The following is an 18,976-nucleotide window of genomic DNA, read 5'->3' on the forward strand; positions in this document are numbered from 1 at the left end:
AATTTGGAAAGAAGTGAGTTTGGAAAGAGAAATGTAAAACTATATTCATAGATAACATTATCTTGTGTATAGAAAATCCTAAGTAACCCACTAAAAATCTATTAGAACTAATAAACAAATCTAACACAGTTGCAGGATACAAGATCAAAATGACCCAGCAATTCCAGTCCTACCATGTATTCAAGAGAAATAAAAATATATATCCACAAAAACTTGTACATAAGTGTTCATCACAGCATTCATAATAACCAAAAAGTAAAACAATCCAATATCCATCCAATGAGGGATGAACAAATGTACTATTTTCCATAAAATGGAATATTACATGGCAATGAAAAGAGCGGAGTGCTGATATATACTACAATATGGAAGAACCTTGAAAACAGTATGTTAAGCGACAAATCTAGTCACAAAGATTACATACTGCATGATTCCATTTACATGAAATACCTAGAATAGGAAAATTTATAGAGAGAATATATATCAGAAGTTGACTGAGGGTGATGGGGAACAGGAGTGAGGAATGATTACTAATGGGTTCCGGGTTTCTTTTTGGGTTGAAAACAGTGTTAAAATTAGATAGCTATGATATTTGCACACCTATGTAACAATATTAAAAACCTCTAAACTATATACACTTTAAAATGGTGACTTATGTGAAAAATTTTATGTGAAAAATAATGCTGTCATTTTTTAAAGTCAATATAATCTAAATCACTGTTTCTCAACCTTTATCATTCTAATTCCCTAATGAAATGTTTTCATTCACTTTTCCTGCTTGTACCCTAGTATAATTTTGACATTACATATATGTATTTGTTTATGTACTGTATGTATATGTGTGTGTGTATATATATATATATATTTTATACATAGAAAGAATAAGATTTTTTTTTGTTCCTTAAGAACAAATGTTTACCCCCCATGGGGTAATATCACTCTAGTTGAGACTGCATGATCTAGATTTAACATAGGATCACCAGAATATATTTTCTTTTCCACAACTTGCTGTTTGAGGTCTATTGGTGTTTTTGACAAAGATACCACTGGACTAAAAGCTTTATTGCATTGGGTCATGAGTTTACAGCAGTGCTCTGCAGAGCTTCTATACCTCCCCTTTTATATGGTTCTCTAAAGAGCCTCTTGGACTTGGCATCCTAGAATGGTCTGTATCGCTTATCCCTGATCCAGACAGGTGGAAGGGCTGACAAAGGAGGTAGTGCTCTAACAGGGCATGAAGTATGGAAGGAAAACACGGTAGAAGTTCACTGGTTTAATTGGCTTAAGATCCAGAATCTCTATTCTGATTCCCAGATGGGACCAGTCCTGGTGCTGTCATCACATCTACCTAATCGATGGCCACCACACTGTTGGTTAACGACCATGACTTTGTTCTCCTTGATCTTATGGAAGAAGCTTAGTGTTTCCTACATCACTCTTCCACATAGTAGCCACCAACCAGGAAGGGAGGGAGGGAGGAAGAAAAGATAGAAACTGAAACCACTGGCTACATTTTGGAATGCTCTTGATGGAGATGATGCAGATATCTTTGAAAATCCTCCTGTGGGCAACCAGGTGATAATCTAACAGGAGACAACAAAGCCTCTGAGGTCCTCCCTATGTGTATGGTTGACCTACAATATCTTAGGATGGAGAGTGATACAAGTAGCACTAATACTAGAAGTGCCTTGTGAAAGCACTCCAAAGATATCTGAACTAAGGTTTTTGTTTAGAGATGAGGTGGTCCTGTTAACTGGGATAATCATGCTTCTCAGTGATTTGGGACAAAAGGGGGTTTAAAACACCAGAAGCTCTTCTGAACCAGGTCTGTGTATGCAAAATGTTAGCATCCTGACTGTGTCTCTTCATGTCCTGGGATTCTTTGCTTAGGAGGGTTAGTGTAACAACATTTGGGTTCAGCCATGTTGTTATGGACTCACAGCATTGTCTCTACTATTCCTCCAAATGATCCTACAGGCAAATGGTAGCTCTGTTTTAGTTTGATCAAGTCACTTTAGGATGAGGCATATTCATTAAGTGACCAAGAATAAATTGTGAATTCATAGTATTGCTGGTCTGCTTCCGAATGCTTCACACTTTTCCTCAAAATGTCAATATCACCCAAACTTTTCTTAGTATGTAAACATAAGGTGATAACATGGGCAGAGGGCAGAAAGCATGGCCTGGCAAATATACGATCCAAGCCTGGTCTGGAATGAGGGTTCTGCCTCATTTGTGTCCGTAAAAAAGAAAAAGTTAATGAAAGATAGGGGGTCTTCTGATTTACATATTAATCTTCAAATTGGAAACTGCTTTAAAAATATCTGTAGCCAAGGCAGAGATTTAGTCATGGGAAGGGGTAAAAAGGCATTAGGATAGATTAGGAGGGAAAGCAAATGCAGGTATTATTGAGCCAACATGGTTTTTTAAAACTAGATGAACATTTCTCCCATCAATCCTGTCATTTCAGCTCCTTTCTCCTTGCCCTAACTGCAGTGCTTATAAATTCTCTTGTGCTGAAATGTACATTCTGATGATATCTCAAGGTTGCCATATACTTCATTGTCTTTAGTCTTCTAATACCTGAAAAATACCCCATAATTCAAGTAATTATCATTTATCTTGTGGTTGTCCTTTCATCACTCATGAAAAATATCTGATCCTGATAGTAAATTCTGAAAATAGTATAGCAAAGTGTTTTGTAATAATATCTTAGCCACCAATACAAAAAATTATAGGAAAGCCATAGTCAGCCTACACATGCAATGAGTGTCACAGTATTTGACCCTGTGCTTCCACCCTGTTGTCTTATCAGGACCCTACTGGTTCTTCAAATATCTTACCAAAATGGCCCTGCCTTCCCGCCCCCCCTCATTCCTGCCTCTACCCTGGTACCTCCCATATATTTCATATGAGCTCTAATTGAAGGCGATTGGCCATGTTCTTCTTTCAGGATACCAAGACCCCTAACCAGGGCTATACTCCAGGTACCAGAGAACAATTCTTATGGTTTCTCATACATACTTGGGTTTGTAGCTATTTCTTTCCTGTAACAAGGAAATTTTCCATCAGCTTCAGTAGGGGAAAAAATCTCACTTCAATGTATACTTACATAGAACCATGAAAGAGTTAATCACTTTCAGATCCCTCAAGGTGGTCCCCCCTTACCCGACATGGTAAAAGAGCTTCTGTTTTAGTATTTCCTCATCCCACTGACCCTCTCCCTTTACCTGAGCCAGGTCTGAAAGAAACAGGGAGCCGGCTGTCATCAGTGTTACCTGTAAAGCATGAAGAAAGGCAGATTACAATCAAATGACTAGAGAGTCAAGATTCAGGAAAGCACATAAAATAAGATACTGTATTATTGTGGACCTCAACAACCCTACAGCATTTTTAGTATGGGAAAGGGTTTGGGCAGAGCTGCCAACTTAGATGGGGATCCTATAGTAAGGCTCTCAGTCAGACCAAGGGGTCTCACAGGTGAAGTGATAGCCTTGCTTATGCCTCTGAAAAAATACAGGTAGATTTAGATGCTGTGGAAATTATAGATCTGCCTCCAGGGTTCCTGCATTTCTATAGAATGCACTGACCACTGATAAGTTACTGTTCCTTCTTAGCCAGGGTAATGTGCCTTCAACTGGTTTGGACTAATACACATCCCAAGACTATCCCTTTATAGTTCTCTGTGGGCACCCAGCCCTGGTTGGGCAGAGCAAATAGATTTGTGGTCTATAGGCAATTATATGAAGTTGGGGTGATGCCAAAAATGACTTCCCTTTCCCTTGCATATACCCTGCCTGCTGGAACATGACAAGGTCATCTAAGTTCTCTTGATATAAATCCAAAGCCTTGGGTGCATACTTATTTGCAGTTGACTTTGGACTTTGAATTTCCAGAGATTTACTTTGAGTCCATCCCATCAAACACATATCTGCAACTAGCACTCTGTGTAGGGGATAGCCTATCTTAACTGGATTTATCCCAGGGTTAAGTCCTGATAAGAAAGTATGTTGGTATATCAGGGTATGTAAATAGAGCCAGAGAACCAGAAACTATGAATGAAGAAGCTTGACCAAGTATGGAGGACCAGACCTGGCTCCCAACACTACAGCTGCTCCTTCTAGCTCATATGGCTCTCAGGACCAATTCTTCATTCCCAAAATATAGTACAAGCCCACAGACATGTAGAATCTCCACAGTAATCCCTATGCTCACTGATTGCAGCATAGTGGCCTCAGTAGTTATGAACTGATCCTTCTTTCCTTTCATACAATTAAGAACTTACAATGTAACCACAATACCAGAATAGATATAAACTAAGTTATGTCTTCCTAATTCTTTTCTGCTGAGGAGGGTAGATCAATGTCCAAACAATTATTAATATAGTACTGTAGCAACTTAGGAATTACTCACTTTCTCCAAGATTGTGTATAGTAGAATACGGTACTACGAGAGGACCATATTACAACTAACAACACGGTGTAATTCATATTTGTTTGATGGACCTTCAAGTCATTCCATAAGTGAAGACCTCCAGATCCTAAGAAAAATAGTTTGGTTTGAACCCAAAGTATTTTCTAAGATATTGGTAATAGAGTCCTAACTCTTCTGAAGTGCTTATGTCAGTTATTGTCTGCCTCTTATTTTTGAATATTCTGAATTCCTTTCTCCTGACTTATAGGTGTTAAATTGGTATTAAATTGAATACTGCATGAGCCAGCCATTCTATAATTGTTTTCTCCTTTCATCTTCACAGATATCAGTGGTAGGTGGCATCTCTGGTTTTTTTCGAAACACTTTATAATTAAGAAGTAGTAAGTCCTATTTTGATTTTATTTCTCCACTGACTCTCTGGTGACATATCTAGCTCTGGGCCTTTGAGTTCCTTCCTGTTTTTCCCTAGGACATTATCTAAATGTACAATAATTTCCCAATTTGAAGTCATGTTAGAAGTTATTAATTAGGTATTGGAACATGGTGATTGCCCTATAAATGCCATGATCAATGACCTTTATTCACCTTTTCCCCACATGATCTAAATGCCCTTCATTAACTTTGTATTTCCAAAAGTTGCTATAAGCTCCCTAGAAACTAGTAAGATTTTTAACCTTCTAAAATTGGTGTAGTAGGTCAAAGGTGAGGCAGTAGAGACAGAACCTCCTTCTCTCTTGTAGTCACTGTCCTCAGGTTATTCCAAGTCTCAATTAAGGCAAAGACTCAAACAAGGTTGGAGACCTCTCCTAAGGATGAATGGGCAGATTGGGCAGATTATATATCTCCCGACAACTGATAATTAAAAAGGTGACAAAGAAAAAAATCTTATTAGGTTAGCTCCTATGTGTGTGACCAAAAATATAATAGATTTAATTATGAGAAAATCTTCAGGTGATATACATGTTATGTCATATCTTTGGAAGAGTTACAAAAATCTAGTTGTTATGTCCATACTGTATTTTAGATTTGTTCAGTTATGAGATACAAAAATAGAACCAAACTGAGTCTGACAATTATAACATAGAAATCATATCTGCTATAAATATATTTGTATCAAGATCTTCCATTTCTAATATTTCTTTCCTTTATATGTGTATGTTTCATAATACGGGTTTATAATGTTATGAATCATGTTATATCATTAATGTATGTTATTCTAGGCATTGCTATAATTAATATTGCCACCACTGATTTATTTTTATTTGCGTGCCAGGAATCCCTTTGCCCATAACTTTAATTTGTGCCACTTTGGTTTAAGCATTTCTTATAGGAAGTATATAACTGGACTGTCAATCTGACAACCTGTCTTTTAAAAGTCCAGTAAATTTTAAAAATGGGCAGAGAACCTAAGTAGATATTTCTCCCAAGAGGATATACAGCTGGCCAATAGACATGAAAAGATGCTCAACATCACTAATCATCAGTAATATGCAAGTTAAAGTCACAATGAGATATCACCTCACACATGTCAGAATGGCTACCGTCAATAAATTAACAAACAAGTGTCGGTGATGACGTGGAGAAAAGGGAACCCTTGTGCACTGTTAGTGGGATTGTAAATTGATGCAGCAACTGTGGAAAATTAGTATGAAGGTTCCTAAAAAAATAAAAAATAGAACTACCAATGACCCAGCAATTCTACTTCTGAGTATTTATCTGAAGAAACCCAAAACACCAACTTGAAAAAATATATGCACCCCTATGTTTATCGCAGCATTATTTACACTAGCCAAAATATCGAAGCAACCTAAGTGTCCATCAATGGACACATGGACAAAGAAGAGGTGTTATATGCAATGGAATCTTACTCAGCCATACAAAAGAATGAAATCTTGCCATTGCAATAACATGCATAGAACTAGAGGGTATTATGCTAAGTAAAATATGTCAGACAGAAATAACAAGTACTGTAAGATTTCACCTGTGTGTGGAATCTAAAGAACAATAAGCGAACAAATAGAAACAAACTCATAGATACAGAGAACAAATTGATGGCTGCCAGATGGGAGGGTTTGGGGGATGGGTGAAAAAGGTGAAGGGATTAAGGAGTACAAATCTACAGTTAAAAAGTCTTGGGCTGCCTTTGGCTGGTGTTGCGCAGAGGCTAGAGCATCAGCCGCATGCGGAAGGGTCTTGGCTTGATTTTCGGTCAAGGGCATGTACCGGGGTCGCAGGCTCGTTCCCTGTCTCTGGTCAGGGTGCGTGCGGGAGGCAACCAATCAATGTGTCTCTCTCACATCGATGTTTCTCTCTCTCCCCCTCTCCCTCCTTCCCTTCCACTCTATCTAAAAAGCAATGGGAAAAGATCCTTGGGTGAGAATTAAAAAAAAAAAAAAAAAGTATTGAGGATGTTAAAGCAAAGCATAGAGAATACAGTCAGTAATATTGTAATAATCATGTATGGTGTCAGGTGGGTACTAGACTTACTGGGGTGACTGCTTTGCAAGTTATATAAATGTCTAATCACTATGTTGTACACTTGAAACTAACATAATATTGTATGTCAACTATAATTGAAAAATAAAAATATCATTTTCATAAGTATTAAGTTTACTGGACTTATTTGCTTTCATCTTTATATTTTTTTCCAGTATTTTTTATTTGATCAATTTGCTATTCTTTATATACTGCCCCCGTTCATTAATGCTTACCGTTCCTTTCTCTATTCTCACAAACTGCTATGAAAGAAAGAATAACCTAGTAGAGGAAATAGATGCTACCCTAGTCCCAATAAGATGCTTCTATTTTCCATTTCCCTCAGCCTTTCTTTTGACTGCCTCCTCCCATGAGAATTTTGAATGCTTTTACTTTACCTTTTCATTGTAGGCTTCTTCCTCCAATCCCCTCTGAAAATGTCTCAGTTCTGCTGATAGTTTAGTCATTTTAATGACTGCCTATAGGAATTATTCTGACAGTTTGTCCTAATTTGGCATTGATGCTGTGCATTGCCGGGTAGCCTAATGTCCATTCAGATTTATTTATATCTCAAGGTTACTCACCACTGTTTCCTTTCTGCATCTTCCCCCATGTTGGTCTTCCTTTTTGCTCAGTGGTTTAAAGATTTTCTCAAATATTTTCCTCAGATATAGTAAGTGTGTGATATCAGTAAATGTGCCTAAATTCTGAGATTATATCTTCCTTTTTTCTCTCTGAGATAAAAGGACTGCAAGCCAAGGTCCTATATGAAACAAAGATATTGTGCTGTCATACAGGAAGCTAGGGGAGAGTGATATTGCATCTACAGTATTGCTACCTTTTATTTTTTCTTTGCTTATTACTTGTTTTCTCTCTTCCAATTTTCAAAGAGGCTCTTATCTCCTGCAATGGAAGAGTGGACCCAGCCAAAGAATGAACTGAGGATCTTACAGTTAGGGTTGCTGAGCTTCAAAGGTGATTGAACTCTCAGCCAAGGCAGATGTGTTATGTTAAGGTTAGAGTCCTGGTTAGGAATAAATAAGAAATTTGACATGGGATAGGCATATCTGGGTGGATGTCCCCTGTATATTGTGGCTCTTTGGACTTCCCTAAACCCAAAGAGCCTCCAGAGCTAGTGCAGTACTCCTTTTTGGAACTATTCCCACCCCACCTCCATCCCCATCCCCACTCTGTGGGAAGGTATTATATACCCCTCTCCCATATAAGGAGGAAGCAGCTCCTATCAGAAATTTCCTCTAGGTGTATAGTTTGGGCTATGCCATTAAAACATGGCTAGGGACATCTGGGGCATAGGGAAGAGACAGATTATAGCTATAGAAAAATGTAAGTAGTCCACATGTGCTGGCCAGGGATGTATCTGTAGGACTGGATTTTGAGATTCTTTATCATGAGAACTGGAATATAAGACTGGATAAGCAATGATTTATTCACTTGGTACATAATATTTAATGCCCTTTCTCCCCTCACAGGAGATAGGAAAAACTCACTGCTAGAGAGGCACTTAGGAGCCTAGAGAAAATGATAACCCATGCTGAGCAATGTTAAAATGCCTGAGCTTCCGTGGTAGATTATGGGAGTGCCTCATTATATTATGGCAAGGATGAATCCTGAAAATGACTGTATATTACTGCAAACTCAGCCAAGTAGAAACCATAATTGTGGCTGCTGTGCTGGAGGTAGTATCTTTGAGAGAGCAGATTAATGAGTAAATTATATATAGCCATTGATTAGATGAATGTATTTTTTTTTTCCTGTCCAATTCAGGAAAGACTTAAAAACAGCCCTGGGAAAAACTTCATTCAAGTGGATTGGACCAAAATAAATACATTTATAAACTATGATAACCCATCCTTGCTGTCATAATATACTCATAAGAGATCTGGACACTGTGAATATATAAAGAACATCACATTGAACCATGACATCCATGAAAACATGCTGATGAGGCAGGATGTGTAAGACGTTGATAATATACTGAAAGCGAAGGGAAGAGGAACCCTTCCAAGATTTAGGAATCTATCATTTTAATCAAGTTTTTAGAGACCTAGTGACCAGGAATATGCCTGGACATTTCCAAAGTGAGAGACAAATTGCTGCATCTTGCAGACCTTGCCACAAAGAAGGAAGTCCAGTGCATGTCAGCCTCTTTGGGTTCTGGGGACAGCAAATCCCTCACTTGAGATACTGGTCTGGCCTACAAATGAAGTGACTCAAAAGATTGCCCATTTTAAGTGAGGCCTAGAGCAGAAAGGTGCTCTCAGACAGGCCAAGCTCTACTGCAAGCAGCTTCACCTCTTCAGCCAGATGATTCAGCAGACATGACTGTGCCAGTGGTGAGAAATGCTTTCTTGTAGAGTTTATGGAAAGCCCCTAGGGTTCTGAAACAAGGCCATGTCATCTGCAACTGGGCGTTGTAGAGATGGGATGTTTGACCTTGGACCACCAAGTGACCATTTGTCTCCTTTGTTATAAGCTGGGTTGTATCTGGCCCATTAACTCACAATGGGTTATTGCTCAGCTTATCCAACCATATGAGAGGGAAATGGTACATTTGAAATTGAGCCCAAGCAGGACACTGCCCATGGGAAGGTAAAGTTGTACAATCACATTGGTAAATGGTTTGGCAGTTTTATTTTAAAAGTTAAACATACACTTACTATACAATCTAGCCATTCCATACCCAGATATTCATCCAAGATAAATGAAAGCATATGTCTAGACAAAATCTTGTGTACAAACATTCGTATTTGCTGTATTTGTAAAAGCCAAAACCTAGAAACAACTCAAATATTCATCAACAGGTGTGTGGATAAACTGTGCTATATCCACACAGTGAATACTATTTAGCAATATAAAAGAATAAATGATTCAACAATATGGATGAATCTCAATGTAATTATGCCGAGTGATAGAAGCCATTTAAAAAAAGTACATACTGTATAATTCCATTCTAGAAAATGAGAACTAATATATAGTAACAGAGTAAAGCAGTGAGAGGGAGAGGCTGCAAAGAAGCACAAGGAAACTTTTGGCAATAATGAATACATTCATTATTTGCATCGTGGTCATACTTTAACTGGTATATACATATGTTAAAACATTAAATATGTAAAGTTTGGTTGTTATATATCAACTATAGCTCAACAAAGCTGTGTAATTTTTTTAACATAACAAAAATCCTGTAACATATCCAGAAAAGATTTTTCTGAGCTCTAGTAAAGCCACACTGACCAGGTTTGAGGATGACCATGCCTGGGTGCCATTCTTATGAGACCCAAGAAGAACTAGATGAATAATCAGAAATCACACAAAGGAAATGAGGCTGTCCCATTCCCTCTAGCACACATGCCTGACTGTGTCAAAAAGCCTCCTATAGTTCTCCTCAAATCACTCCTCTGTCGCCTAGTGAGAATATGCATAGAAGCTGAGGGAACAAGGGAACAAGTTATGGCCCAGCTGTCTCCCCTACCGCAAGCAGCCAGGGGTTATTTCAACGGCCAGGCCCCTGGAGAGAGAATCAAGCCCTGGTGACTACAGCGTTCCCAGCACACAACTGGCCTGCTCTCTTAAGGACAGAAGGTCCAGACCTCACTCTAGCCCTATTGGATTTTCTTTACCAAGTTAGAAAGCAATATAACAGAATGGCAAGGTACATGGAGAGATGATAACGCCAATTCCTCTATGGGGAGGATGGTTTCAGATTTCTTGAAGTAAGCATCCTAGCCTTGGTCATCTTCTGATGCACCCCCTTTTAACGAGTGGAGGTTACGGAAAGGTGTACCTAATACCTGAGCAGCATTTAGAAGGAATGAAAACTGATCTAAGCCAAAGCAATCCTGTAAACTGACACTGTCGCATAGGATCTTGAGGGAGCATCTCACTGAGAAAAACATACCAGCAGCTTGTTTGCTCCAGGTTTAGGTAACTGGAGCTTGACCGGTGAACTGTTTGGTCAATGGGAGTTACTTCCTGTGTTCACCGAGTGACTCTTTGAGCTTGACATTCATCAAACAAGGGAGAATCACTGCTTAGCACTATTACTAATATGTGGTAACTCCTGGGTGCTTTCTATTCCCATTACCTTCCATTTTTGGTGTCTCTATTTTTAAGTGAGAAAACTAAAACTTGCTTCTAGCACTTCTCTTGGAGATACTGGGAATGTTGTAAAGACCAACATCAGAACCTGAGCCTAGCTTGACTCCAAGATTTTTGCGGAACTTGGCTGCCCACTGTTTGAGGAAAACTGCCCTTTAGGCCATATTTGAGAACTTAATTCATTGTGTTATAACATTCTAGAAGCCAGTCTCTAATATGACACTGAAATATACAAAGAGTATGGCTTAATATTCAGAGGTCCAAATGAGGTAGTAAGTTCTCTGAAAATTCAACTTCTTAAAAAACCTGGACCCCTTGAAACTGACCCAGGAAGGATGAGAGGGAATAGAGACAAATCTCAGACTGGTCCTTGCCTTATAATAACAATAACAACAAATTCATAGATTCCTGACTTTTCTAACCCAGTTGAATGGGAGAAGCTGCCACAGGGCAGATGAACCACATTTTAATTCCAATGCTGGCCCAGACAGTGGTCTTGTTTATCTATGACAACTGGCATAAGACCAACAGTCCAGTGTAACCCTCCATTTTTTTTCCATCTACTATTCCAAAGATTATGTAACATGAGTGACCCATCTGTAAAGCAATAAGCTCTGTGGCCACCTGGAGAGAACCACTGCCCCTAACAACAGATCCCATCAGTGCTGCCCACAAAGTGTGTTTGTAAACTACAATGCCTAGGAATTTAGATTTCTAGAGTCTATCATGACCTGATTCTGCAGAAGTCCAGAGATGTTTCTGGTGGCAGTTTCTGAGGGACAATGAAACCCAGCCTCAACTCAGCATTGGTTCTTTGTAGGGGATGTAAGTGTAGACACATGGAATTTCTTTTCAGCTTAGCCAAGTTGCCTGCTTAGGGTTTCATCTCAAGGGTTTGATCATTCTCTGCTGGAACTGGGTACACAAGCTGCTGCATTCGATGCTGAGCTATAAGCCATGTGCCAGTGCTACAGAAATCTGGGAAAGAGCACCATGGGGCCAGGAATATTCAAAGGATTTATAGATTGACAGAATATCCCTGCCTGATTCTTAACTACCCATTTCTTAGATACATGACAGATAAATGATCAGACAGGAGACATTATCCAGATGAAATATAGATATGGGAAACAGAACAGATGTTCAGGAAGAAACTATAACAAGGGAACAGAAGTAATAAGTAAACAGACATACTTCAATCTATAACAGTATAAAAATTAACAGCCTGGGAGAAAGATGTCCTTTCTTCTTTCGCCAACCCACCAAAAAGAACCCTATAAATACCCTTGCCTAAAAGGAAAGGAAGAGGGAAATTTATAGGAAGGTTTATTTCTTTATAGGAATGAATTGAGTCTTTTCCCCAAGAGGAAAGAATCAAAGACCAAAGAAAGGAGGGAGGGAAAAAGCCCTTGGCCCTGAATAGAAGTTTATGTGCTGTGGAGATGTGGACAAGCGTCAGAGAGACAGTTTAAGGGCAGAAGATTTCAGTAAGTGTTGCTGTGGCCCATGGCTTTTCATTTAAGGATTTTCAAGAGTAGAGTAATTACAAAAGATGCGATTCCTTCTCAACCCTTCTTAATCTAAACTTGTGCCTCTGTAGCAGGTCACTGTCAAGATTTGAGCCAGGTTAGGCTGCATCTGAAGGTCGGTTTCCTTCATGTGCAATCAGAGGGCTTGTCAAGAATGGCCTTCAGTGTCCTTTCCACTCTTTATTACTTCTAATGATTTTTAAAATGTACAGCTTCATTGCCTTCTCTCAGAGAGGTAGCCATTTCATATACCATCATGCTTTGCTTTTCTTACTGTCCCATAAAGTTCCTATTTTCTTCAAAAGCCTAATCCTGAATGAAGAGAATCACAGGAAATGTTTAAAGTTGCACAGGTGTATGCCATCTGTGTTCTAGACCAGAGAGACATTGTATAGTCCCTGACCTAATGGTTTTTAGTGCCTACCAGGAAAAAATGAAGAACACTTAGTAATTACAAGAAGGAGAGATATGAGTGACATTAAAAGATGTTGGAAATACTATGGGAGCACATAGAGGGAGTTTAACAGTCACACTTCACCTCCCTGGGGAGGCCTTTGTTAAGTTGAGACTTCCTGAATTAGGGTGTTAGGTGCTTTGTTGTCAAATTAGTCCATCCTTTAAAAAATTACTCAATAGTTAATAATTTAGGGAATAAACAGGCTTTTTTCATAAACATACAAAGATAGATTGTTTTTTCCCCATTATAGTCTGTTATTAGTAACCTAAATATCTTAGCTCTATGGGTTTCATAATCAATTCTAATTTGTCACTAAGACAAAACAATCAAACTGATTGTGTTTATCTGTTAGGGAAATACCTCTTTCCCCAAACCCTTAGCTTCACCAAATCTCATTTTTAACGTTTGCCTGCTAAATCCTGGATCAATGAGAAGTGAGAAATGATTTGTTAATGGCTCTTATAAAAAGAATTGAAGAATAAAGTGAGGCATAAGACTAGGACCTTGAAAAATTCCGTCTAATTTTGCATAATAAATCAGTGACTTTAATTTTCTTGGATTAAATAGATCTAAGCCCTTACATTTTCCAGAATTTTATATCTTTTAATATTCTTCTGTTGATGTTTCCATTAGCACTTTAGCCTGAGGGAAGTGAGTATATAAATGGGCTTTAGCTGTGTGGCTTTCACTGTTTGTAGTTGCTGGGCCAGGGGTGACTAGCTTTCCTCACAATTTTGTTGAACTCTAAGGTGTCATCCACAGTTCACCTTCCTAGTAATCACATCAGGAAAAAATTATTTCTGATTTTGACTTAAGACTGAGCTCCCCTTTTCCTAAGTAGTCATTGCTATTAATCCACAATAGCAAGGCAGTGACCAATCTTGACTTCCATCCCATTGGTTACATACTATCAACAATTTCAAGAAATGCCCCCAATGTCATGTGCTCTTCTTTACTTGCTAATGCTAATACAGACTTTCCTTATTTTCATCTCTGATCACTTAGGTGAGGCTTTACTAGGGGTGGGGAGAGAGTTTCACCCCTGAGCTCACCTTCCTCAAAAGCCTCAGAAGGCTAGTTTGGGATGAATGTAGAAAGCAGGCTCAGTCTGCTATGTTCCTTTTCTTCTGTTTTGCACATGCCTACTGGGAACTTTTAAAGAGTTGGAGCAAATGCAACCATTCATCCATACAAAAGTACAAAAGATCAGTTCTCCTCTTTACCACCCACAATGGTGCAGTTAGGAAAGCAAAGAATACTCTTAACCCTATCTAGACTCGTGGCCCCAACTCCACAGGCATGCTTTCAAACATTACTATACCTCCCTTCTCTCCAAGATCACAGCCTGCTAGTGCAGTCAATTTCTGGGAGCATGATTGACCTGTTCTTCTCTGCCATTCAGACTTTCTCTAAACAGGCATACCTCTAACCTTGGCATATACATTTTCTAAAAAAAAAAAAGTTTAATCCAGATACTTCACAAACGGCTAGGTTAAATGTAAAATGGAGAGAATTTTTTTTTTTAACTGTTAAATGGGGGAGGATGGGAAAACATGGATGTTCCTACTATGATATCAGACACATAGTGAGCACCTAATGTCCTCTTTGGATCTTGCAGACTTTAGTCTAGTCCTCTAGGCCACACTGCATCCCAAGCTTCAGATTTGGCTTATACCTCCTTTTTATCCCCCCATGTCCTACTCCATAGGAGAAAAGGATTGAGTTTTTATATGAGAAGGTGACAACTAAAGCAAAAGAGAGACATCACAGTGTTCATTGTATTTCTTTCTCTCCCTATTTTCTGAGAACTTGATCTGGAAGACGTAGTCTGAGATGGAGATCAGCAGGCTGGAGGTTGTTCAGAGAGTGCTCTTGGGATCCTCAGCTGGGGAAGGGAAGCAAGTAGGAATGAGCCGAGTAAGAAGTCCAGCTGCAATTCTGTCTGGAGAAAATACCTCAGCCAGGCCTGTAGGAAGGTCTAAAGATCAATTCATTCTTCAGAGCTGCCCACAGCTGGGACAATAGAGCCAGCCTTTTATACTCCTGGGACAATCATTTCTTGGATCCAGTCCATCCAGGAAAGAGGCATGACTTTTGACAAGGTTATTCTATGCCACTGAGGAACCCCCAAGAAGGCTGAGTTGAGGGCCATCTACCTGAAACACTCTCAGCAGCTTGGGAATCAGTCCTTCATCCCTGAGTGAGGATCTGGGTGACATATCACAGCAGCCTCCATACTGCCTCATGGACACCTGAAGAGATCATTGTTTTCAATTTCCCAAAGATGTGAACTTATAGTCTGAGACAAGTGTATCACATTCATATACAAGCTGAAATATTTGTGAATATTATTCGCCAAAAAGAAATGATCTCTTAATCCCGATCGCCTTCCTGGTGGGTGTGAGGAAATCTGAGTTATCTTAGTTGGGACCTCCCTAAACATACACCCAAAGGCAAAGTCTTGTGTTTCTTGGGATAACTTCCCAAATGATCTACCTATATCCAGTAAAGTAGTGGAGAGAGTGAGACAAAGAAGAGACAGAAAAGGGAGAAGACACAATAAAGAGCGTATTGCTGAGCGAGCTACCCTGAGTAACCATCTGCTTTTAGGGATCCCTGTAGAATATGCAAGGAGCAGGAAAATTGGAGTTTATCTGCCAACTTCCATTCCTCATTGGTGGAAGGTTGTCTCACCCCAGCTCTTCTGGGCTGCTCTGCACAGGTGTTTAGCAAGCCCCCAAGGCACCAGAAAAAGCCCTCAGGCAGAGGAGCACAGATGCAAGTATTGAAATGACAAGCTATCAGTACACACAGGAACTATCTACCACTGCTCTAGGTAAACTTAGAGCTTGAGGTTATGGGGCAGAACTTTCACAATATCTGCCATTCCAGGGTTTTAGGCTTCTCAGGCTCATCCATCCCATAGTCCCCATCTCAGATCTCAGGGACCTAAGCTTAAATTATCAGAGCCCCAAACGAGGAACTTATATACTACTTTTTTATTGGAGAGGATGGTCCTAGAGCAGGAGTGAATGACAAGGGAAATGAAGCAGGAAAAGAGACACAATATAAACCTATGACTGATTGCTCAAGGCCATGAGACTTCCCCCCAAAAATTGATATAAAGGTGTCTAGGAACCTTTCATAGGAAGATGGAGAAAGTGGAGCTAGTGGTTAAGTATTTGACCAATGGAAATGAGCTAAGGTTTGCCCTTAGAGGTGTTAACTTTCTACCCATCCAGAATGAGTATGTGAGGGTTCCAAGAAGGGTCCCAAAGTGGGAGGCAAGAGGTATGTGGCATGAGATGAGATGCTGTCGGACTGCATCTGTGTAAAATCATGCAAGGTCCACAGGAGCTAGCTGCTGCAGGGGCAGCTGATAAAAGACAAATGAGGCTGAGGTGTGAAGTTGTGCATGAGCAATGTCTGACCAGGAGGCTAAACAGTAGAGAACTAAACTATCAGCAATAACATGGAAGGTGAAGAGCAAGATGCATTAGAATTCTTTCCATCTTTATCTTCCTCCTGACCAACACACAGTCCAAGATCAATCCTCCTCTGAGTCAACATTCATAACACATAAAGGTAAATACTAAAGTACTAGATAGAGAATCAATAAATTCCAAACCAGAAAAGGAAAAATGGAATAGAGCATTCAATCAATCCAAGAATTCAACAAGACAGTTAAAAACCAAAAGCCGTAAGACAGTGGAATCATTAAATGTAATGATTAAACATAGGTTTAAAACACAGATAATCTGAATAGCTCTCTAAAAAATTGGTCATTGGCTTATAGAGTAATAGATACACCGAGCAAATACTACATGAAAGATTGCTAATATCTAAATGTTGATTTAATCAATATATAGTGTTCATCCCTACATGCATTTTTACTAATGAAAAATGTATCATGAACTTATATGCTTACAACATCACCTCAATATAAAGTAAGAACTGGCAGACAATTTTATTATGATTGTAGATTTTTCTATTTCCCTTATATTTCTATTATAATTCTCCCAAATTGATTTAAATAAATAGGTAAGTCTAGAGAAGATAGGAACAATTAATATTATGTCAATAAACATATCTAGAACCCTGCAGTTAACAAAAAGAGAACATTGATAAAATTTTATTTATATATGTGGATGTATATTACTTATTTTTAATCAAATATATGGGGGGAAAAACATTTTTGGTTTCTAAACAATTGTTTCCAGACCATTGTTTCTGACTGCAATGCAATTAAATAAGAAGTCAATGAAATTTTCTACAATGAATGTAAAAGATCTTTTACTAATTTGCCTACTTTTATGTTTAATGAACCCCCATGTACTCTCATTTATTAACTCAGAGCCAATTTTCTTTCATCTATACCCCTCTTCCCTACTTCCATATTACTTTGAAGCAAATCTAATAAATCAGCTCTTGGAAACACACACTGAAATATTTATGAATAAAATAAACACTCTAATCTATAGGGTGTTTAAAATTTCTGTATCTTACAAGTTTGCTTTTATAGTTCTTTTGTCCTTTGTGAAGACTTAGAAACAAAGAAGTAGGGATGGCCAACAAAGAAAAGTTCCATTCTATTGATCTCTGCTTTTTAAAATATTTTTTCTTTCTTTAATTTATTCAAGTATTTTTTGCAAGTTTGGAATTTTCTTTTAATGTTTTAAAATATTTCAAAGATAACTTATTTATTTTCAAAGTTAAAACTTAAATGCAAGGAGGAAACCACTAGTCAAAACGCAGAATAAAACCTTATCTTCTTAAAATAGACAAGCTTCTAGCCAAATGGAAATGAAAGAGGTAACACAATTAAGATCCATCATAAGAATACAGTAAACAAGTTTGTCCTTGTCCTCTATGATTTCAAACCTACTAGCATAATTTATCTTCATATGTTTTGATAATTTTCTGGTAGGTAGATAACCTGAATTAACCAAGAATGATAAATTTTGTTATAGATTTGAATGCCTTATGAAAATAGCAGTAAACAAACGAGACTATTTTGGGTAGTAGGAAATGTGTATGGAGTGAGGTATGAAGTTTTTAATGAACTTTACAAACAAGCTCATAGAATTAATAAAATCTAGCTGAGGCTCTTGGTGCTGCATCATGACAATAACGTGTAATTGCTCATCTGTTTCTTCATTCTTTATACCAATTTTCTTTGTCTTATTTCACTAACTAGAAACTCTAGTACAATGTTGACTATTAGGTGTGATGGTGGACACCATTGCTTTATTTCTCATGGAAAGCAGACAATATCCCACCAAGTCCAGACATTTTTTTAAAATTAATTTGAGAGAGAGAAAGGGGGGAGAGAGAGAGAGGAAACGCATGGATTTGTTGTTCCACTTATTTATGCATTCATTGGTTGATTCCTGTATGTGCCCTGACCCAGGATCAAACCCGCAACCTTGGTATACTGGGATGATGCGCTACTCAGCAAGGACCCAATGTCCAGGCTTTTGACAGGTGAGCTTTACCAAATCTTTTCACTCAGTTTTGGTGTCAAGTTTATACTTACTTCAATCTGTATAGGACAAGGGTCTATTCCTTAAAGTGAGTAGCATTCCTTATTTGTAGCTATCAAAGTAAACATGTATAAAATATTTCTATAAATATGGAAACAAAGATCATAGGCTTAGTTACTAGTACTTGGGTCGTTACTATACATAGATAAAATAGTGCACCATAACCAAGTCAAGTCTACCCCAAAATGCAAAGAAAATTAAATATTAGATAATACGCAGAAATATATTAGACTGAGTTTTGTTTTTGTTTTTCTTTGGTCATTATTTTATTTCGTTTTTAAAATTTTTGTTCAAAATATTACAAATGTCACTTTTCCTCCCCAATGACCTATTCCACCCCGTCCACCCCCCTCCCCAGTCCCTCTCCCCACCATTGTCCATGTCCTTGGGTTGTGCATGTATGCATGCAAGTTCTTTGGTTA

At 38.4% G+C, this 18,976-nt stretch overlaps 1 long non-coding RNA gene across 1 annotated transcript in view; it reads left to right on the top strand.

Moving 5' to 3' along the window:
* LOC107535742 (uncharacterized) overlaps positions 1 to 18,976 on the top strand; it is a 91,913-nt gene that overhangs the window by 31,805 nt on the left and 41,132 nt on the right. The window contains exon 2 of the long non-coding RNA XR_015714061.1: positions 18,422 to 18,495. This is a non-coding gene — a long non-coding RNA (uncharacterized LOC107535742). The remainder of the gene's footprint in view (positions 1 to 18,421; positions 18,496 to 18,976) is intronic.

Source organism: Miniopterus natalensis, chromosome 1 (genome assembly GCF_054644295.1).
Source record: "Miniopterus natalensis isolate mMinNat1 chromosome 1, mMinNat1.hap1, whole genome shotgun sequence".
Lineage (NCBI taxonomy): Eukaryota > Metazoa > Chordata > Mammalia > Chiroptera > Miniopteridae > Miniopterus > Miniopterus natalensis.